Source organism: Silene latifolia, chromosome 9, assembly GCF_048544455.1.
Source record: "Silene latifolia isolate original U9 population chromosome 9, ASM4854445v1, whole genome shotgun sequence".
In the NCBI taxonomy this organism is placed as follows: domain Eukaryota; kingdom Viridiplantae; phylum Streptophyta; class Magnoliopsida; order Caryophyllales; family Caryophyllaceae; genus Silene; species Silene latifolia.
Genome location: NC_133534.1, coordinates 50147929 through 50172064, shown reverse-complemented (window position 1 = coordinate 50172064; position 24136 = coordinate 50147929).

Here is a 24136-nt window from a genome sequence, read left to right as displayed (position 1 = left end):
GTTGCCCGTTCCAATTAAGTAACGTAAATTTCGTTTTACGGCCGTCATATGCGATTCTTTGGGAGACAATTGATATCTCGCACAAACGCATACGCTGTAATACCCCGTATTTTATATAATCAATTAAACGGATATTATTATATATTAATTATTATACATTTTATATTACTAATTATATCGGGTTAACTGTTGAGTCGATAATTACGTTAAGCTATCGCAAGTTAATTGAGACGGGTTTTATATAGAATTCGAAAGGTGAGCTAACCCATTTGAGTTGGCCCAATAATCTGTCCAGCCCATTTAACCCTAACCCTAAACCCTAAACCTAATAGTACCCTAATCTCTATCAACCCTACTCCCTCAACCCGCCTCCCTCAACCCGCCTCCCTCACTTCATCAGCTTCAATCCCAACCCTCACGCAAAACGAGAGAGAGAGAGAGCGTGGGTGTTGGCGGCACAGCAAGGAAGACCTTAGGGTGTTTGTCGACAACCGTGGGTGGCCCTGGTGGCGGTAGAGGTGGCAGGAAAAAGGTAAGAGCAACTCCTTTCCTCTGTTTTCGCATTTTTACGTCGTGTGTTGGTGGTCATTGCGTGTCTTAAGGAGGGGATGAGGGTGGTTGGTGTCGGGGTAATGGTAATGGGTGGTGAGTGACGAGTGTAGTGGTGGTGTCATGGTGGTTTTGGGTGGTTATAGTAACAATAAAAGGCGGCGACGACGGGGAGTAGCAAACGAGTTTAAATGCGGTTTCAAAGGCGAGTTTAGATGGCTAGGTTGGGGTGGCGCCACCGTGGACTAGGGGAGGTCGAGACGGTGGTGCCACCGTTTCGGGTGCGTGGGCTGACGGCGAGCAGAGCCATGGTGGTTTGACAGGGGTTTGGTGAGTGTTGCGGTGGTGGTGACTCAAGGTCAGTGGGCGGTTGGTGAGGCTTGGCGGTGAACCAGGCCAAATGCCAGCCCTGGTTCGACTTGCCGGCGGCAGTCGACCAGGCTGGTGGTGGTTGTTGGTGGTGGGGTCGAAGTGGGCAGCATGCCTGGTGGTTGTCACGGTGGAGAGGTGGCGCGTGGGAGCGTGGGGATGCGAGTGAAGGGACGGTGGTTGTGGACGGGTTGTGTTTGTTTTGAAACGGGTTTTTTATTAGTTTAATCGTTATAATTCGTTAATCGGTCGTATTATTAATTAATTAATTTAATTCCCGAGTTGATTAAAATAATTAAAGACGGGTTTTGAGTCGGGTATTGAGTTGTTCAAATGTTGATTCGGGTTTTTCTTAAATCGCATAATTCGTTAACCCTTTAATTATCATTTTGGTTTTAGTTCCGAGTTATTTAAAATAAAATAATAATTAATTAATTAGAGACGGGTTTGTTAAAATGAAAAAGCTACTATATCGGGAAAGTTTCCATTCTAAGAAATTCTACTTTAGTAACTTTCTATTTTGGGAAGTTGGGGCAAATACTAATCGGGTTATTCTAGTTATCAGTTGGGCATAAGTTTGGTGTCGGGATTGTATTTCGGGAAAGCTTCTATTTTGGGAGATTTCTATATTTAGTAGTTAGTAATTATAAATATTATAATTGTTTTAGGTGACGGATTCGTGAAGGATCGATAATCAGATTCGTTGCTTTATTTTCTGGACTGCTTGAACTGCTTAATTGGATTTGCTGGCACGTTGAGGTAGGGAAATACACTTGTCCTGTTTTCGTTGTTGTTGAATTGTGTTGACTTGATTCCTGGTTGTTGATTTACGTTATGATTTATATACGGGAAAGTGGTTGACTGAATTGATCGTATTGAGTATGATATCACAACATCGGGTAACCAGCATGATTTTATAATTTATCAGTTCAGTGATTTATATATATATTGTGTTGCATTAATTTCTTTTGAGCATTCATATGCATTGGAGATGGAGGATGTTGTGGTGATGTGGTGTGATGATGACGATGTTGTGATAAGGCCCAGGCGGGTTCTGCAGGACTTGCCCTGGTGTCCTCAGCTGCGAGCTGGCAGATCGACTACGGTCGATATATATAGTCTACCGGGGATCGGTATGGCTGGGCGTTCCGGGTTATGAGATATGAGATATGAGTTGAGATGGAGATGGAGGTGACGGAGGAGCATGCATATCATATTTTATTGTTTCATTGTTTTCCCTACTCAACCTCGTGGTTGACCCTGTGTATTCGTGAACACCTGTGATGACCCAAATATTGGCGAGCAGACTTGACAGGTTAAGAGATAGAACGGGAGCTGGATGGGCGTGAGACACTAGATCATAAGATTTAGTAGCTAGATCATCATCTAGAAGACCTTCACTTTTATTTATGTTAGTTCTTTGTAATTTGACGTATAAGAGGTTTTGTAATAATTAAGTTAAAGTAATTATAAAATTTTGCCTTGGAGTTTAATTTGCTATTCACTACCTCGGGAAACCGAGATGGTAACAGTCCGGTTTATTAGGGAATGTCTTGCTAAAGGCTCTTTCATAAACCGGGGTGTTACAAAGTGGTATCAGAGCGAACGATCCTCAGGCCTAAACCAATGAATCCAATGAACATAGGAAGAGTCTAAATAAAATGAACCCCGGGATAGAACTGTTAGGAGCACACTAAGATAAGGTATGAGTTAGGGGCCCCCTCACACTGAACCAGCGGCCCTCTCAGTTTGACCCGGAAACCCTGAGTGTATATGAGAGAAAGGGTAGAAAAGTCTGAGAGGCCGAGCATGAAATTCATATATCGTTGCCTAAGTGTTAATCGATTGATACATTAATTATTGCATAAAAGAGTTGATGTATACCTTGAGACCCATATATTCTAACCATTCTCACAGACAACGCTACGGTAGGTATTTTGTATGAATGATGTGTTGATAGTACTACTATGACTAAGTAATATGCGGTTATGTGATCCCAAAGCCATGCTAGTATAGTATTGTGATAGTAATTAGAAACACTATTGAATTGCATGCTTATAGTCATAGCAATCGTGATTTAGATGTACGAAGTAGATCGAGATGCGAAGGAATTCTATGGTATAGATGTTTACGTAAGTACAGTGTGAGATTTAAGTTAGGATGGGTTAGTATTGATAGTGTGGTTGCAAGAGTTTGGAACATAGAAAATGAATGACTTAGTGCTGGAACTCGTTTTGTTTGATTTTACTATTTAATTGACCTTACTGCCATTTCTTTTCTGTTTATTGCCTATGGATGAAAATTTTATGAGAGATAGTCTTGGGAGTTAGTGATCGTTTGGCGTTCGTTTCGTGTTTATAGGATATACAGACTAGGAGGAATAAATATTTTAGTGAGCTGTGGTTAGGAAGTTCCTGTGCAGTAATGTTCGACCAACGATTTTGTGAAAATCCTCATTTAAATTGTATTAATAATTTTTACATAATTACAACTCCATCGATCAAAAGAGTGTACTATCAAGAGGATTAGCCGCCAAAGGGATCTCTCTTTGAATGAGATCTCAATTCCAGCGACGGTCGCGCATGGTGGATTCACAATCCACTTGCACGCATAGAAATTCAAAAAAGAATCGATCTAGTGAATGAACAACTCACAAAATCTTTCCGTCATTTTTTTTTTAGTTTTTGCTCTTTTTTTGTGTCGCATATGTTTTCAAATTAATGAGCCACGAAAATTCTTGATGTTTCTATATTAAACGGTAAATTTTGCAAACTGACCCAAGTTTTGGACCAATTGCTGTCATATGTTTGTTTGGACCAACTGAGTTGTAAAATTCTTTAAAAATGGAATTCTTGTACTTTAGACCTAATTCTTTTTCCCCTGTGTTTTTAACTCTTCGTGTTCTATAAAAATAATATGAATCAAGTTTTAATCGAACGGTTATTTATTCGTGATCTTCGAAAGTTACAACGTGAATCATGACTTGTAAAATGTGTGTTCTATGTTGAATTTTCATACGATTGTTTGGTTAATTCATGAGCCTTAGTAATGTGAATTTATAATGTCCTTATATGATGATAGTAGCACGCATGTCCGGTAATTATGTATCTTAACAAGTGACAAAATTTAAAACTTAGTTGATAACACTGTTGGCATGATAGTATGAGAAAAATGGGATAGCTTAATTTGATTCTTAATCGAGGGTGAAATGTTTATACGAGTCCAGTTGTTTGCATACGTTATATACATTTGGCATGTTGCAATATTTCTGGCGTGTTCATCATATTTGCATAGTGGTCGGATATATATAAATTTAAAACTATATTGTCATATCTTGGTAAAGTTGATGGCGTTAACAGTTAATTTGATTGTTCTAATATACTCGCATGAATAATTATAATAATTATGTCTAAATGTTTACACATGGATGATAGTAATGAGTATGTCTAAATGTTCACACATGTAGGATGCATCTAAGTTCTAATGTCTTTCATATGAGTTGTGTGCCAATAGTTATATGTATTACCTTCATCACATTAAATCATTTCAGTTGAACCTAAACCTATAACATGATAATAAACAGTGAGTTATTTCTTATTGGATATGTTCGTTATTATATTGTCATAAAATGCTATAGTGATTCTTGCAATCGTAATACGACATTTGGCATATCTATATTCTCGAGTCGTTACTATCAATTATACTCTAATAAAGATTGTTTATGATAACTATGTTGGCAATTATAATGGGATAACCCTTTTGATAGTTCACATGATATGCATTGGTTTAAATGATAGTCATTTTAGTTACATTTAATTGAGCCACGAGCTGCCTAATTATTCAAATCGTGCAAATCAGAGAAGTTGTTCAAGTTGCTAATTTTTTTTATCATAGCTAGTGTTCTACAAAGTATATGATGGCAAATGTAAAGGTTTAAACTATTTATACAATATCTTTTGTTTTGCTGAAAATGAATTATACTAAGTTGCTGGACACAATTGAATGATATGGTTGCTAAGATGTTAAAACACATGAGGGATATGGAAGTAATGTTGTCGTTGTCATAAGATCATATGTTGTTACTTTTATTGGGAAACATGTTTTCAGAATTGATATTGTGCAAACAATTTTGATAATTTAAAATATGAATGATGAGTATGTTGTTGATTGCTTAAATTCATCGGCCTAATTCGTGACTTAAACCAATGAGTGAGTAAATGGTTGTACGAACATGTCAATAAGATCCTGTGATTGTGAGGGATAGCAGTGGTAGATCTATCTTCTGTGATATGTTTACAAATGTGAGAAGTTCTTAAATTGTTTTGTTGATTTTGCTCCCACTCGTTCATAGTCTACAATTGATCATCAAATTTGTTTAGTTGTGAAAACCGTGTAAACCTTAGTTCCTTTCTTGTTGTTCCTTTAGTTTGATGTTGTGTTTTTAAGTTAAGCATGAGCTAGTAATAAATGTTACTTGTTGACAATCAGTTAATTTCTTAATAAAACCTTGTTTCGACCTCAATGTTGATGCGCAATCTCTTATCATGTATTCTTTCCTGTCTCATGTGGTTGATAATGATTTTGTTGCATAGGTATATGAAAATTGAAAAGAGGTTACGAGGACGTAACCATGTTTTTAGTTGGGTAGGATTGTAAAATCTTAATACTTAATTTGCACTTGTTTCTAGATGGTAGTTTTGATCAAGTAGATGTTTCGTTGTGGGGTACCTATGCAAATGAGTTCTATATGTTTTATTCCTACTTCTGTTAGTTGGTTGAGGTGTAAAAGGAGAGTGTAGTTAAACTACTGGTATTGAGTTATGAGTTGTGGGGCTTTTGTGCCGAGTTACGTTTACGGTCCAGTGAGACCATGGTTATTGAGTTACTTGAGTCTGAGATCGGAATTTAGATGAAAGATGACGGTGTTCTCAGGTAGCTATTAGTCGTAGTTAGTTGGGTTAAATAAAGACGAGTTAAACTTCGGGACGAAGTTTATTTTTAGGACGGCAGAATGTAACATTTCGTATTTGTTATGTTTAATTGATGTGTCAAGTGTGTGTTAACCGTGTTAGAAATGAGTGACGTCCGTAAGTACGATATGCAATACCCTTCGAGGTTTGGGGGTATGGGAGCGAACTTCGGGACGAAGTTCATTTTAAGGGGGGAAGACTGTAATACCCCGTATTTTATATAATCAATTAAACGGATATTATTATATATTAATTATTATACATTTTATATTACTAATTATATCGGGTTAATTGTTGAGTCGATAATTACGTTAAGCTATCGCAAGTTAATTGAGACGGGTTTTATATAGAATTCGAAAGGTGAGCTAACCCATTTGAGTTGGCCCAATAATCTGTCCAGCCCATTTAACCCTAACCCTAAACCCTAAACCTAATAGTACCCTAATCTCTATCAACCCTACTCCCTCAACCCGCCTCCCTCAACCCGCCTCCCTCACTTCATCAGCTTCAATCTCAACCCTCACGCAAAACGAGAGAGAGAGAGAGAGAGCGTGGGTGTTGGCAGCGCAGCAAGGAAGACCTTAGGGTGTTTGTCGACAACCGTGGGTGGCCCTGGTGGCGGTAGAGGTGGCAGGAAAAAGGTAAGAGCAACTCCTTTCCTCTGTTTTTTCGCATTTTTACGTCGTGTGTTGGTGGTCATTTGCGTGTCTTAGGGAGGGGATGAGGGTGGTTGGTGTCGGGGTAATGGTAATGGGTGGTGAGTGACGAGTGTAGTGGTGGTGTCATGGTGGTTTTGGGTGGTTATAGTAACAGTAAAAGGCGGCAGCGACGGGGGAGTAGCAAACGAGTTTAAATGCAGTTTCAGGCGAGTTTAGATGGCTAGGTTGGGGTGGCGCCACCGTGGACTAGGGGGAGGTCGAGACGGTGGTGCCACTGTTTCTGGGTGCGTGGGCTGACGGCGAGCAGAGCCATGGTGGTTTGACAGGGGTTTGGTGAGTGTTGCGGTGGTGGTGAGTCAAGGTCAGTGGGCGGTTGGTGAGGCTTGGCGGTGAACCAGGCCAAATGCCAGCCCTGGTTCGACTCGCCGGCGGCAAATGATCGACCAGTGGTGGTGGTTGTTGGTGGTGGGGTCGAAGTGGGCAGCATGCCTGGTGGTTGTCACGGTGGAAAGGTGGCGCGTGGGAGCGTGGGGATGCGAGTGAAGGGACGGTGGTTGTGGACGGGTTGTGTTTGTTTTGAAATGGGTTTTTTATGAGTTTAATCGTTATAATTCGTTAATCGGTCGTATTATTAATTTATTAATTTAATTCCCGAGTTGATTAAAATAATTAAAGACGGGTTTTGAGTCGGGTATTGAGTTGTTCAAATGTTGATTCGGGTTTTTCTTAAATCGCATAATTCGTTAACCCTTTAATTATCATTTTGGTTTTAGTTCCGAGTTATTTAAAATAAAATAATAATTAATAATAATTAATTAATTAGAGACGGGTTTGTTAAAATGAAAAAGCTACTATATCGGGAAAGTTTCCATTCTAAGAAATTCTACTTTAGTAACTTTCTATTTTGGGAAGTTGGGGCAAATACTAATCGGGTTATTCTAGTTATCAGTTGGGCATAAGTTTGGTGTCGGGATTGTATTTCGGGAAAGCTTCTATTTTGGGAGATTTCTATATTTAGTAGTTAGTAATTATAAATATTATAATTGTTTTAGGTGACGGATTCGTGAAGGATCGATAATCAGATTCGTTGCTTTATTTTCTGGACTGCTTGAACTGCTTAATTGGATTTGCTGGCACGTTGAGGTAGGGAAATACACTTGTCCTGTTATCATTGTTGTTTAATTGTGTTGAATTGATTCTTGGTTGTTGATTTACGTTATGATTTATATACGGGAAAGTGATTGACTGAATTGATCGTATTGAGTATGATATCACAACATCGGGTAACCGGCATGATTTTATAATTTATCAGTTCAGTGATTTATATATATATTGTGTTGCATTAATTTCTTTTGAGCATTCATATGAATTGGAGATGGAGGATGTTGTGGTGATGTGGTGTGATGATGACGATGTTGTGATAAGGCCCAGGCGGGTTCTGCAGGACTTGCCCTAGTGTCCTCAGCTGCGAGCTGGCAGATCGACTACGGTCGATATATATAGTCTACCGGGGATCGGTATGGTTGGGCGTTCCGGGTTATGAGATATGAGATATGAGTTGAGACTGAGATGGAGGTGACGGAGGAGCATGCATATCATATTTTATTGTTTCATTGTTTTCCCTACTCAACCTCGTGGTTGACCCTGTGTATTCGTGAACACCTGTGACGACCCAAATATTGGCGAGCAGACTTGACAGGTTAAGAGATAGAACGGGAGCTGGATGGGCGTGAGACACTGGATCAGAAGACTTAGTAGCTAGATCATCATCTAGAAGACCTTCACTTTTATTTATGTTAGTTCTTTGTAATTTGACGTAGAAGAGGTTTTGTAATAATTAAGTTAAAGTAATTATAAAATTTTGCCTTGGAGTTTAATTTGCTATTCACTACCTCGGGAAACCGAGATGGTAACAGTCCGGTTTATTAGGGAATGTCTTGCTAAAGGCTCTTTCATAAACCGGGGTGTTACAAACGCTAAACATTATATCGGGTCTACTAGCGGTCAAATATCACAGTGACCCAATCATCCCATGGTAAGTAGTTTCATCAACTGATTTACCGTTTTCATCCAATGTCAATTTCTTGTTCTCGACCATTGGAGTAGGCATAGCATGTGAATTTTCCATTCCGAATTTCCGAATCAACTCTTTGATATATTTCTGTTGATGGATCTTTATGCCTTCATCTGTTTGTTGTATTTGCAGCCCTAAGAAGAATTTTAATTCTCCCATCATACTCATCTCGAACTCGGAAGTCATCAACTCAGAAAAGTATTTGCACAAGTTTCGGTTAATCGATCCAAAGATGATATCATCGACATATATTTGAACAACCAAAAGGTCAGAACCCTCAGTTTTTAGAAATAGGGTTTTGTCGACGGATCCTCTACTGAATCCACTGTCAAGTAGAAACTTAGATAATCGATCATACCAAGCCCTAGGTGCTTGCTTTAATCCATATAGGGCTTTATCCAATTTGAACACGTGCTCCTCAAATTTGATATTCTTAAAACCAGGGGGTTGTTCAACGAAGACTTCCTCTTGTAAATAACCATTCAAGAATGCCGTCTTGACGTCCATCTAGAAGAGCTTCATTCCCTTGTGTGCGGCGAATGCTATTAGAAGTCTAATAGCTTCAAGACGAGCAACAGGTGCGAAAGTCTCTTCATAATCTATTCCTTCTTGTTGATTATACCCTTGGACCACCAATCTTGCTTTGTTTCTGACAATGACTCCGGCATCATCTAATTTGTTCCTGAAGACCCACCGAGTTCCAATGACTGTACGATCTTTTGGTCTAGGAAATAAATGCCAAACCTTGTTTCTTTCGAACTGTTGAAGCTCTTCTTGCATAACTATAATCCAATCTGATTCAGCGAGAGCTTCATTAATATTCTTTGGTTCGATCATGGATAGAAAAGAGTAGAAGGAACAGAAGTTGTTTAAGGAACGTCTTGTTTGAACACCCTTCTTAATATTTCCAAGAATATTATCCATGGGGTGTGAATTCTTGTATTTCCACTTCGTTGAAGTGCTTGGTTCTTCATCGTTATTTGAGCTTGTCCCGACTTCATTTGGTTCGGAATTAGAGGAAGTGCCCCCTGAATCCAATTCGGGTGTTGTATTTGAGCCGATTATAACTTCGGACTCTACACCTTGGTTTGGATTCAATGTTACAGTAACATCATCTATAACATTAGTTTGGGATTTCTTGTCTTGAGTCAATGGTATAGTATCATCAACTATAACTTTGCCTTTCTCCTTTTTATCTTTTGAGGAACGATCAAGTTCATCGTTTATTCCCTCAATATCATTATCCTCTAACTCCAAATCCGGGGGATCATCTCTTGAGAGACGAAAGTCGGGTTCATCCAAGTCTTCTTCCTCATCCTGTAATGGCTTATCAAACACGTTATCTTCATCAAAAATAACGTGGACACTTTCTTCAATGCAAAGAGTTATTTTATTGAAGACTTTATAAGCCTTGCTATGATCTGAATATCCTATGAAAATCGCCTCATCACTCCTAGGGTCGAATTTACTTAACCGGTTTTTACCGTTGTTGTGTACAAAACATTTACTCCCAAAACAGCGAAGATGGGAGATATTAGGTTTTCGACCTCTAGGGAGTTCGTAGGGGGTCTTCTTGAGAATAGGTCGGATTATAGCACGATTATGGATGTAGCAAGAAGTACTAATGGCTTCAGCCCAAAAGTTACGAGGTAAACCACTACACAAGAGCATTGTACGTGCCATATCTTCTAAAGTTCTATTCATACGTTAAACGACACCGTTTTGTTGAGGAGTTCTTGGTGCAGAAAAGTTGTGCCCTACACCATTAACTCTACAGAATTCTATAAAGGTTTGATTATCAAATTCGGTGCCATGATCCGTACGAATAGATACTAGATTAGTCTTATATTTATTTTGAACACGTTTCATAAGACAATCAAATTCATCAAAAGTTTCGTCTTTTGAATGAAGAAAGATAGGCCATACATACCTTGAGTAGTCATCTACAAGAACGAAGACGTACCTGGATCCTCCTCTACTCCTTACCTTCATTGGTCCACATAAATCCATGTGTACTAATTCCAAGGCTTGATTTGTGCTTACTACTCTTTTTGGTTTGAATGATGATCTTACTTGTTTACACCTTGCACACGTATCACACATCTTTTCTTGGTCGAACTTGATCTTAGGTAACCCTTCAACCAAGTCCCACTTCTTGAGTTTATTCAAGGTAAGTGAGCTAATGTGACCAAAACGTTTATGCCAAAGACAAGGATCATCAAGTGTAACTTTCATGAACGAAAAGGAGTTAGTAGGCACAGCATTTAAATCTACCATATAAACATTCCTTTTTTTGTGGCCTTCAAGAATAACGTTGCTAGTTCCTTCAATAATAATGCGACAACTATCAGTATGAAAAACTACTTTGTTACCTTTGTCGCATAGTTTAGATATGCTTAGCAAGTTATGTTTTAGACCATCCACGAGATAAACATCACTGATTGCGTGAGACTTAGAAATTTCGATTTTGCCAACTCCGATTACTTTACCCTTTTTATTGTCCCCGAACATTACTTTTCCTCCGTTGAAGGGCTTGAGTGAAAGAAACAGATTCTTATCTCTGGTCATGTGTCTTGAACATCCACTGTCAAGATACCATTGATTGTTTTCTTTCACTTTTCCTTCAGAAAGGATTAGATACAGTTTTTAGGTACCCAAGCTAAGTTGGGTCCCTTATGATTAGTTAATCTAAATACTAAGTCCTTTTGAACCCAAACACGTCTAATGACCGTTTTTCTAACTTTAGGTTTGTTTGGCTTGGGAGGAGTTCTAGGGTTAGAGTTTTCTCTAGGTCTAGGAATTTCTCTAGGTTTCTCTTGACTATTTGCCTTGTGAATAGGTTTACTGGGTTGAGATTTACAAGGGCTTTGTGAAGTGCTAGGTTTCTTAGAGTAGTCAAAGGCCATGTCATAGAACCAGCGAAATTTATTGTTCCTTTCTTCGTTAGGTTCGTTAGTGGGGATTTCCTTATCCTCGACAACTGTGTCAACAGTTTTGGCATGTTCGGCATTTTTTCCTAAATCATGAGCCTTTTTGAAACAATTGATTTGGATATGACCCGTATGACCACAGTAATTGCAAATCAAGTATTCAGGAAGATCAGCATACTTCCTTTTTTCTAAAATCAAAATCCGAAGGTGTTGATTTGCATTTGGAGTGATCTGTACGGCTGTAGCACTCATGTCCTAACCCCATCTTCATATTATTGTCAGATTGTTCGGTTAGGAAGTTTAGGACTGTTGTGCTACCTTCCCACTTGTCATGGACCTTTCTAGCGTGTAGAAGAAGGTCTTTTAGGGTTTTAATTTCCTCTTGACATTTCGTGTGATCTACATCATTGTTCTTTTTAAAGTTGTCACGAAAGTCTTGGAATCGTTTATTAAGAATGAACACAACATCGGTGTGGTGTTTCTTAACATTAATCATATCGGTCTTAGATTCTTTCAATTGCTTTGAAAGAGAATCTATCTCTTTCTTTTGATCTAAGATCACTTCTTCATTAGATGTGACCTTAGTTTCCAAAAGTTCTTTGACTTTTCTAAGTTCTAAAGTTATAGCTTCATTAGCTATAACTTTGGCTTGAAGGTGCTTGATGTTAAGTTTTAGGTCGGAAGTTATAGCTTCATTAGCTATAACTTTGGACTCTAATTCCTTCTTTTCGGCCATAGTAGAATCTAATGTTGTAGCTTTCTCAGCTATAACTTTAGATTTCAACTTCTTAGCTTTAGTCTTGAGAGTATGATTCTCTTCTGCGATTTCGAGAATCTGTTCCTTTAGATCTTTCAATTCCAAATCCTGTTCGTGACACTTATCAAGAGATTGTTCAAAGAATTCAATTAAAGCACTTTTAGACAATTTCCTAACACGTTTTTTAAGCTCAAGGTAACTTACCTCTTCATCGTCGTCTTCATCTGATTCTCCAAGAAAGCAATAGTTTGAATGAGAATTTGTGCTTTCATCGTCACTGTTGGAAATTAGGTCAAGACTAACACTGCTGAGACAAAGGTTTGCTACTTCGTCGTCTTCAGATTCCTCGTCATCTTCTGAGTCAAGGTCTCCTCAACACGAAGCCATCATAACTTGCTTGAATTCTCTCTTTGTCTTCTCACGTTTCGTCTTGTCCTTTATCTTTTCCCATGTTGGACAATCCTTGATCATATGACCAGATTCTCCACACTTGAAGCAACCTCTATTTGCGAAAGACGACTTTGAGTCATTAACCTTTTTGTTGAATGATTTGTTGTTATTGTTATTATAGGATGATTTTGTTTGTTTATTTTGAAATATCTTATTTTTAAAGCGTCGTGCAAACAAGACAGTTTCATCCTCTAATTCAGAGTCAACTTCTTCGCTCTTTAAGGCCATACTCTTATTGCGACTTGGTTCAGCGTCATCTTTGTTAAGAGTAATTTCATGGGCCATGAGAGCACCAATGAGTTCTTGATAGGATAGGGTTTCAAGATCTCGTGATTCCTCCATTGCAGTGACCTTAGCACGCCACTTCTTAGTCAGGCTCCTAAGAACCTTTCTAGCAATGTCCTCGATGCAATTTGCTACCTAGGTTTTTCAGTTCATTTATGATGCTTGAAAACCTTGCGGACATACTATCTAGAGACTCATTAGGCTCCATGATGAATAGCTCATATTTTTGCATAAGAAAATCAATTCGGTGCTTCCTAACAATGAAAGTACCTTCATAAGCTAATTCGAGCCCATCTCATATCTCCTTAGTCGTGGAGCATGAAGAGAACCGATCAAACTCAGTAGAAGTCATTCCGTTTTGCAGAAGACTTATTGCTTTGGAGTTCTTTTCGGCCTTCTTGTAATCGGCCTCGACATAGTCCTCTTCTTTCTTTTCATAGGTAGTGCCTTCCTCGGATGCGACAAGAATTTTGTGCGGTCCGTTTTGAATAATCCTCCAGCACTCCCAATCGTGTCCTTTCACATAGTGAGTCATCATGTTTTTCCACAATCCGTAATTCTTCCCATCAAAGACAGGACACTTGAGATATTTGGAATCCATTTATCACATGATAGGCAGCGGAATATAAAACAATACGATAAATGAAAAACAAGATAGATCAGCCTCTTTGCGGTTAAGCAATCAAGAGCACGAGGCTCTGATACCAATTGAAGAGTTTATTGATCCAAAATACTCAAGAGGGGGGGTGAATTGAGGATTTAAAACTTTTGAAAGTATTTTCGATTATGCTAATGTAATTGATTATTTAAAGTTTATTGGTTAAACTTTAACTAATCAACTAACGACGGTAAGTGAAATAAACGAAAGAACAAAACAAGGAGAAACACACGGATTTTTGAAGTGGTTCAGTTTCACAAGTCGAAACCTACGTCCACTATTCTCGATTAATAAATTTAGTACCTTTCTACGGATTACAAATTTACTAACCCAACTCGTACAACTAACTCTAGCTGTAAGTCAATGAGTACCGTTAAATACTCGAGTGACTAACTTACACTAATAAGAAAGCACTAATGATTCTAACAAAGGTTCACGTTAATGAACAAGTAAGAAATCAATTACGCACTATTATCTTATAACGATAAATGAAGAACAAGTATGCGAGTTTTATGACACACGACCTTTCAAAATTGCAAATCGGTTTTTCTGCTTAAAACACACGGTTTGCTTTTTAAAGATGAAAACAATTTTTATGCTTAAGGTCTCTATTTTAGATGTTATAAATAGCAAAGTATTTATAGGAGGAGAAAGAGTAAGCTACACGGTTTTGTCAAACCCTAATAGCCGAAATATTAAGATATAAAGACAAATTATATCTTCTTATTATCTCTTTCCTAAAAGCCATAAAAGATAATAAAGAATATTCTAAAAGATAGAATATAATCTTTCCAAATATTATCTTTACTATAAATTCTAAGATTATGATAAGATTTCCTAAAACAAGAATATCTTTAATCATAAATAAATATATTAAGTAAGATATATAAGATATGTAAAGATATTTTTATAGAATAAAATCTTTACCTAATATCTCCTAGGCAACACGAGATATCACGGCCCATAAGCTCGTGAATCGTGCAAACCCTAGTCTTAACATATAATTAGAATTTAGGTTTTAAGAAAGGCTATATAGAAACCCTAATTAGTAGCAAAGTCCAACTCATAAGTTGATCCATCACAACTACCAATTAACGTTTACTATAAAACCGGGCCCCTCACTAAACCGGGCTTTATTATATAAATACTTTTATTAAAACATTTAAAATAAACTTTAAACAATTATAAAACAATTTTCGAAATATTTATAAGTCGTGTATAAAAACTCAGCATTTCAATGTTATAGTAGAAGAGCTATAACATTGAGCTCTTTTACTAGTAATGTTATAGCTGCAAAGCTATAACTTTACTAAATCAAGAAACTCACTCTTGATTACCATTACGAGATAATCACCTATACTATTCTAATCTTCAAGGAGATCTTCGAGTATAGGCTACGTCATCATCCAAGCTTGATTAATCTTTTAGACGAACTTCGTCTTCACATAATACTTGAATGAATCTTGAATTGCTTGATCTTGACCGAAGGCCTGAACTTCTCATGCAATTGTCACAATCCTCTTTGTTGCTCGTAATAGGTTAGCTCTAAGATACTCAACAAACGATTACACGCAACAAGTATATAGAATGTAAAACACCTTGACATCATCAAAACATAAACATATAAGCTATATGGTCCAACATATTTGGTTTGGTCTGTAATCGCCTACATGAGCCGATAACTCTGGCTATTATATTGTCCAGTCGATTGATGGTGGCTTTAATGAGCCATAAGTCAAACAGTTGGCTGATCGATCACAGATGCGAGCTATAACGAGACCTCGTAGGACAATAAATTGTGACAACGTAATGGAGTCCTAAATGTTTAAAAACATTCGGTGCCAGGTCGTGGATTGGACGTCCATTGTGTTCTTACAGTCGATTCTTTTGACTATCGACTGTCTCTTGAGATTAAGGCAGTTTTTGGGTGACTTTGGTTTCTTTCTCATGGTCTGCCATAACAGGAGGCTAAGCAGATTTTTTCTGGGTCATTTCATATTGTGCTTATATCTGCAGGATTCGAGTTGAAGAAAATATCCAACCTTTATCAGGTTTAGTTATTTCTCAGGGCCACTCGAGGAGTTGTAACTGAAATGCATGGCCATGCTCGAATGATGATTCGTTTATCAGTTAAGTTACTCTCTAGTCGGGGAAACCACTCTTGATATTGATCACTTGTAAAATACGACCTTTGTGAATACAGATTTTGCAAATTGTTTTACATTGCGTGGGAGAAATTTTAGGATATGAGAATCGGTTATCGCACATACACTTGTGAGGACAAGTGGGAGTTTGTTGGAGCTTGTGTCCTCCACAAATTAGTATCATAACATTAATAAATCTCTTATAGGTTCACAACGGTATATTTCGTATTTTATCAGTTGATTAACGATTACTTAATAACGGTTGGCTTGCTAGAAAGTTTGACATTATCATATAGATGACGGTGATCAACTGGTCCCTAAAAGTCACACCTAAAGGATGTGTTTGAGAGATGTGATTGTATGAAAATATAATCACATTGATGCCTGACTAAAAGTTTAGTCCAAGTATTTGACTAAACAGTTAGTCAATGCGTTGATGAGACGATTATTTAATTCAATTAAATAATATTAGCTGAGACGAATTAACTGTCAATTCGTAAATTGAATATAATAAGTTATATTTAATTATTGTATATAATGTTAGCTTAAACGAATTAAGATGTTAATTTGTAATTAAACATAAACGGTTATATTTAATAAGCAAATTATAAATATGCGATATTTATAGTTAATGTATATATTATACAATATTGTCATAATAAATGTTGACAGACTGGTATTGATAAATCGACTGCAAACTGTTATAAGTGGACTTATTAATACATGTCGATATATATGACAATTGATAAATAATACACATAATATACAATTAAAACAACAACCAAAAATAAGAAGATTATATCCTCATTTTGGTTGTTGGGAATTCGGTCAAAACCGAGAAACAGGAAGCAAATAAAAGAAAAAAATCTTTCCCCATTTTCTCTAAACCTACACGGTTTAAGAGGCCAAAGGGATTCATTTTTTACTTACTTGTTTTTTTGCTTAACCTAATTCTTTTGACCTAATTTTTCCTCTCATCAAAAATCACACAAAAACCCTAAATTAATTAGTGAATTTGGGGATCGATTCTAGCAAGAATAAAAGGGCATTTCTCATATCATCTTGGGTGCAACGATTAGGCGTATATCAATTTTGATATTGTTCTTAGGCCATATTTGCAAGGATCAAAGGTTGATTCATAATCCCTATTCTATTTTGTTTATGCAATTCATTTATGACTAGTTTTCATAGATTATAATTTCGTTATAATCCTTAATTTTAAGGGAAGTATACCGATATTTCTTACAGTAAGGGCCTCAATGCGACTTCGGGACGTCTCCCAAGTCTTTGCGGTCCACGGGTTCATTTTATTTAGACTCTATACATTCATTGGGTTCATTGGTTTTAGGTTCTAGAATCGCCGCTCTGATACCACTTTGTGACACCCCCACATACCAAGGTGCATTACCAGGACCACCCTAGCATGAGAGACCGTCACCATCTCGGTTGCCTGAGGTTAGTATATCAAAGTTACCAATCCAAAACATAATTATTAAAGTATAAATGATTAACTGGTTACAAAGTTCAAAATTCAAAAACCAAAGTACATGTGTCTAGTGTTCAACTAAAACTGAAAACTAAAAGCTCTTGACAACGGCAGCTAGACTCGAGTGATGACTCCCCATGACGACCCCATAGCTAAAGCACATCATCACCTATCATAATCTGCTCACCATCCCCGAATGGATCACCACAGATTTTATAAAACAACAACGGGGTCAGTTACTGTATAACCAAAATAAGACAAGTACAGAAAGGCAAACTGCTGATCATCACACCTCCAACTTCCGATCTCACATAGTAACTGACTACACACTAAAGTGTGTAGCCCTGCCAGATTACCCATCGCAACAGGTAATCCACACCGCTAGTGGGGGACCGCAGCCAATCCCTACCAAATCCCCGCTCATCAACAAGCGATAACCCTGTTCATTAATGTGCACACCCCTCCTGTGGCGGGTTCCACAGAGGGCGAAACAAGGGCGTGAAGTCACTCCCGCAAGTGACTCCACTCAGCCGAGGACTCGCGAACATCATCAACAACCATCACATCACCAACATCAACTCCAACACACCAACAACGATCAGCAGATAAACAATCGTACAACAATACAAACATATACTTATAATGATTAAACAGTAAACCAAGTATGGAAACCCTACCTTCGCACAACTGCAATGAGACACAAGCAAGGCAATCTAGAACGGCTCCTCTACGAAGTCCTCACCTAACAACAATCACATGAACTCCAATTACCATATGCAAAACCCCCTTTTTCCCCCAATTCATAAATTAAGACAAACCCTAAAATATTAATCAATGAAACTAATGAAATCAAAGATTTACCGACACCAACGATATAATGAATGATGAAGAAGACCTACTAACAATCCACAAACTTGAGAGAGATTTGGAGAGGATTAGAGTTACGTTGAAGTGTTTAGGTTTTGTGAAAATGATTAGAAACTGTTAATCCACGATTATATAACTCTAATCCTTTCTAAATCAAACCGCGGAAATAACACCTGTCAGACCGGATACTCGGTCGAGTATAGAGTATACTCGGCCGAGTATCCTCTACTCGGTCGAGTATAGAGTATACACGGCCGAGTATCCTCTACTAGGTCGAGTATTCCCATACTCGGTCGAGTATTCCTGGGCAGTAAACTTCCCAGAAACACACGACACACCTACTCGGCCGAGTAAGCCATATTCGGCCGAGTACAGACTTAGGAAAAACCGTAGTATTACAATCACTATTGTTATTATTATCCGTCTAAAAATATATATTTTTATATAAATTAAACCTTAAAAATATAATTTTATAAATATTAGGCTTAAAAAATGTAATTAATTAAATTAAGCAATTTAAAAATATAAAATAGAGTAGTAGAATGGCTAATTAAATTATAAATGTTAAAATAGAAAATTTGCGGGTGTTATAGTGATAGTATTGTGGAGATTGGTTGATATTGGTATTATGGGTATTGATTGTGAAGCCATTGTCGGGAGATGGTCTTCACTCCAATGTTCGCTCCTTGTGGCTCCCGTCACAAGGGGATGTGCACATTAATGATCAGGGATCGCTCGTTGCGATGAGCGGGGCTTAGGTCGCAAGGTTGTGGTCTCCCACTGGCAGTGTGGGTACCTGTTGCGATGGGTTACCTGGCAGATCTGGGCTACGGCTCAGATAATGATACTTGGAGGTTGGAGTTTGTATTGTTACAGGATTGAATTGGATGGTTATTGCTGTTGTAGTTATGTTTTTATTGTGCAGTTAACTAACCCCTTTTCTATTGTTGCCAAACTTGCGGTGATCCATTGGGGGATGGTGAGCAGATATCTAGCAGGTTTTGGTTGCTGGAGCTCTCTTGCGGGATGGATAGGATGCCACTGAGTCTAGCTTTTGTCATAGCTTGCGCTAATCGCTAGTAGACTTTATTTTATGACAGTTTGGTTGTATATACTTTTCATTTGAAGTTTTGGAGTTTGTAACTTTAATTTGCTATACTTTATATATTTCCGTTTCATTGTGGTATCTGTGATGCTTACTACCCCGGGTAACCGAGATGCTAGCATTTCCCGTTTGCTAAGGTAGGCCTTAGTAAGGCACTTTAGTAGATGAGGGTGTTACAGGCCTGGAGTTTCATGGCCCAGAGGTACGGGTTGGGCCGAGCTGACCTGCACTGTTGTACACTCCTATAATCAAGCAACGACGTACATGTTGTTAGCTTATAAACGGACACCAGCCATCAATGGTAAGATAAAAAAGGTCACGGGTACAAATCTTATCACCCCTTATTTCTAAAGTATAATATTGGTACAATGGTACATGTATGGGGAGGCTTTGCATTTACACTTTAAACCCAAAGGACATTTATGTGAGGGGGCATATTATAGTATATAGCCGATCTTGGAATTCCAACCACTCGCTGAACCTTCTGGTTGTTATGGTTGGTTTACACATGTAAATGACGATGCATTATACAAAATCAAAGCCCAACAGTGAAAAATGCCATGTAGTTTAAAAACTTTATAGCCATTTAAAGCATTCCATATTGTTAGAATATAGAAACGAATCAATTGTGATTTGTTTATTTATTCATTCCGTAATTAGATATTATTAGTTACCTATTGTATTATATTTAGTCAATAGAAGATCCCGTGTAATTAGGCAATTAGCTTGTTGATTAGGTGTATATATTCGTTCTCATAATCAATGGAAAAGCATCGATCATATTTCCTACATGGTATCAGCTTTTAGGTTAAATTGATCCATCGCTTCCGCTCCTCTCTTCTCTTCGATCTCTGCTAGTCTCGACATTTCTCTTCTCTCTCGACCTCACGTCACACCATTGTCATGACTAACAAGAAATCGAACACCTTTCATCCGGCTCTTGCCGTCACAAATATCAAGAACAGCGTTACCGTCACTCTCGGGATGGATAACGACCAATATCCCCTTTGGGTCGCACTCTTTACGAATCATGCTAAATCGAATCGCGTGCTTCATCATATAATTCCGGCTAAATCGGGTGGACCTAAGGCGCCAGAAACAGCGGAGGAATTGGAGATGTGGGAAGTTCTTGATGCTACGGTCCTTCAATGGATCTATGCAACGGTCACTATTGACCTTCTCGAGACCATTGTGGAGGCTGAGTCCACCGCAATGGAGTGTTGGAATCGGTTACGGAATATTTTTCTCGATAACCAGAATACGCGTGCAGTCACTCTTGATCAAGAGTTCTCTCACACTTCCATGTCGGATTTTCCAACTGTCGCTGCTTATTGTCAACGTCTCAAATCGCTTGCAGATCAATTAAAGAACGTCGGGGCTCCGGTTACAAATAATCGCCTGGTTCTTCAATTAGTCTTGGGTTTAACGGAGGCTTACAACGGCGTCGGTACGATAATCAGGCAAGCAAACCCTTTGCCTCAATTCTATAGTGCCCGATCTATGCTCGTCCTAGAGGAAGCAAGTATCGCCAAAAGCGCTGCCACAACGGCTGCTCAGGCGATGTATGCGAAGACCCCTGGTGATGGTTCGTCGATTCTCGGACCTGCACCATCATCGTCACAGGGGAAGGGTAAGAACAATGGGAATAATAAGAAGAAAGGCAAGAATGGGAAAGGCGCTGGTGGTGGTACGCGTGGTTCTAACACAGGGGGTTCTAGCGGCGGCGCTACTGCTGCTCCCACCCCGTCCTCTGTTCCGGCAGGACCTTGGCAATGTATGGGTTATGGCGGATGGCCCTGGCAGCAACCCAATTGGGCCTACCCTCCATGTCCCTATCCTACGGCCTCTTGGCCACGTCCTGCTGCAAGACCGTCGTATCAGCCTCGGCAACAGGCGTACACGGCAGAGAACCCGCCTACTCCGACTGACATAGAAGCTGCAATGTATACGTTGGGCATTAGTCCTCATGATCTACGCTGGTTCATGGATACGGGAGCGACTTCTCACATGACATCGGACGCAGGTACTCTTTCTTCCTTTGTTAATTCTAGCATTAATAATGGTATTCTCGTTGGAAGTGGTCAGACTATACCAATTAACGGATTTGGAAATTCTAAACTACACATTAATAAACAGCCTTTCACCCTTAAAAATGTCCTACATGTACCTCAACTCGTAAAGAACCTAGTTTCCGTCAGAAAATTTACCAAAGACAATTCTGTCACCGTAGAATTTGACCCATTTGGTTTTTGTGTGAAGGATTACAAGACGGGGAGGCGTCTAATGAGATGTGATAGTCAAGGAGACCTATATCCGGTTGTGTCGTCACCAGTTCCGCCCCACCAAGCGTCGTCTTTTATTGCACTTACACCGTCAGTATGGCACGCCCGGCTTGGGCATCCTGGATTCCCTATTTTTAATTCGCTTAGAATAAATAATTTCATTTCTTGTACCGAAATTTCGAAACAATTTGTTTGTTCCTCATGCTCTATTGGTAAAGCAGTTAAACTGCCTTTTATGCAATCTCTTACTAAGACATTCATGCCCTTTGATATTGTTCATTGTGACTTATGGACATCACCCGTCCCTAGTTCCTCTGGTCATCGGTATTATTTGGTTTTTGTTGATGATTTTACTAATTTTGTTTGGACCTTTCCGATAGCTCAAAAATCTCAAGTCCATTCAATTTATTTAAAATTTAGACAATACATTCGTACGCAATTTGAAAGGGAAATAAAGAATATTCAATGCGATAACGGAAAAGAATTCGATAACCATCCGTTTTGGGAAACGTGTGCCAACCATGGTACATCGTTTCGTTTCTCGTGTCCCTATACATATTCACAAAACGGAAAGGCTGAGCGTAAAATTCGATCCATAAATAACATTGTCCGTACTCTTCTCCTTCATGCATCCATCCCACCCTCCTTTTGGCATCACGGTCTTAGTATGGCGATTTATTTGCTAAATATTTTACCAAACAAACAAATTAATTTCGTTACTCCAACGTACTCTCTTTACATGAAACATCCATCCTATACTTCTCTACATATTTTTGGTTGTTTATGTTATCCTCTTGTACCGTCTACTACACGACACAAATTACAAGCCCGTTCCACTCCTTGTGTTTTCCTTGGGTACCCGGATCATCATCGAGGTTATAAGTGTTACGACATGAAACAAAAGAAAATAATTCTCAGTCGCCATGTTGTATTTGATGAGCATCAATTTCCGTTCCAACATACTCCAACTAGTGACACTCTTGACTATCGTTTTCTTGATGACGTAATCTCGCCTTACACCTTTGATCACATGACCAACACCCCACTTGGAAACCCAGTCGACATACCAGTCGACCCACCCACTTCCTCCTCCCCTGTTTCGCACACCAACTCCCCTGGTTCTCCCATCCTCTCGCCTGCCCCTGTTCAACCCGAACCACAGCAGCCACAGCCAACCCGTGCCCAGCCCCCTCCTCCACACGTCTCGAAAGCAGTTACACGCGGTGACCATGGTATATATAAGCCCAAAACTATATTTGATCTAAATACTACAGTAGCTATATCACCCTTACCTCGTAACCCCGTGTCCGCCCTTAACGACGTTAATTGGAAACTGGCCATGGATGACGAGTTTAATGCTCTAATTAGCAATGGAACGTGGGAATTAGTACCTCGTCCGCCTAATGTGAATGTCATTCGTTGTATGTGGATTTTTCGTCATAAATATAATTCTAACGGTTCCTTTGAGCGACATAAGGCTCGTCTTGTAGGTGATGGGAAAACTCAAGAAGTTGGAGTCGATTGTGGTGAGACATTTAGCCCGGTGGTCAAGCCGGCCTCCATCCGCGTGGTCTTAAGTTTGGCTCTTGCCAACAAGTGGTCAATACATCAATTGGATGTGAAAAATGCGTTCTTGCACGGTAACTTAAACGAAACCGTCTACATGCATCAACCTATTGGCTACAGGGACTCCCGTTTTCCTTCTCATGTTTGTCTTCTTCGCAAATCCTTATATGGCCTCAAGCAAGCTCCGCGGGCTTGGTACCAAAGATTTGCCGAGTACATTGAAAGCATGGGATTTGTTCATAGCAAGTGTGATCATTCGCTTTTCATCTATAACAGTGGTAAACATCTCGCCTATCTTCTTCTTTATGTAGATGACATAATTCTTACCGCTTCCTCGGATGTTTTGCGTCAATCCGCCATGGCTCGTCTTGGGGCCGAATTTGCGATGAAGGACTTAGGTCCGTTGAGCTATTTTCTGGGTATTGTCGTGACACCAGAACCAGGGGGATTATTTCTTTCGCAATCTAAGTATGCACTTGAGATAGTCGACAGGGCAGGTATGTCTTCGTGCAAACCGTGTTCTACTCCCGTGGATACTAAGCCTAAGCTTAGTTCGGTCGCTAGTCCTCCTTGCAGCGATCCCTCCCTCTACCGTCGTCTCACAGGAGCTCTTCAATATCTTACGCTGACTCGTCCGGACTTGTCCTATGCGGTTCAACAGGTGTGTTTGTTCATGCACAATCCGATGGAAGTGCATATGAATGCTCTCAAGCGAATCCTTCGATATGTAAAAGGCACTCATGCGTATGGCCTTTTCTTTAGTGCATCACCGACGTTCTCCTTGACGACGTATACAGACGCGGATTGGGCAGGGTTCCCGGACACGCGTCGGTCCACCAGTGGGTATGCCGTGTTTTTGGGGGATAATCTGGTGTCATGGGCCTCCAAGCGACAACCCACATTGTCTCGTTCTAGCGCCGAGGCCGAGTACCGTGGGGTTGCGAATGTGGTATCCGAATCTTGTTGGTTGCGTAATCTTCTCTTG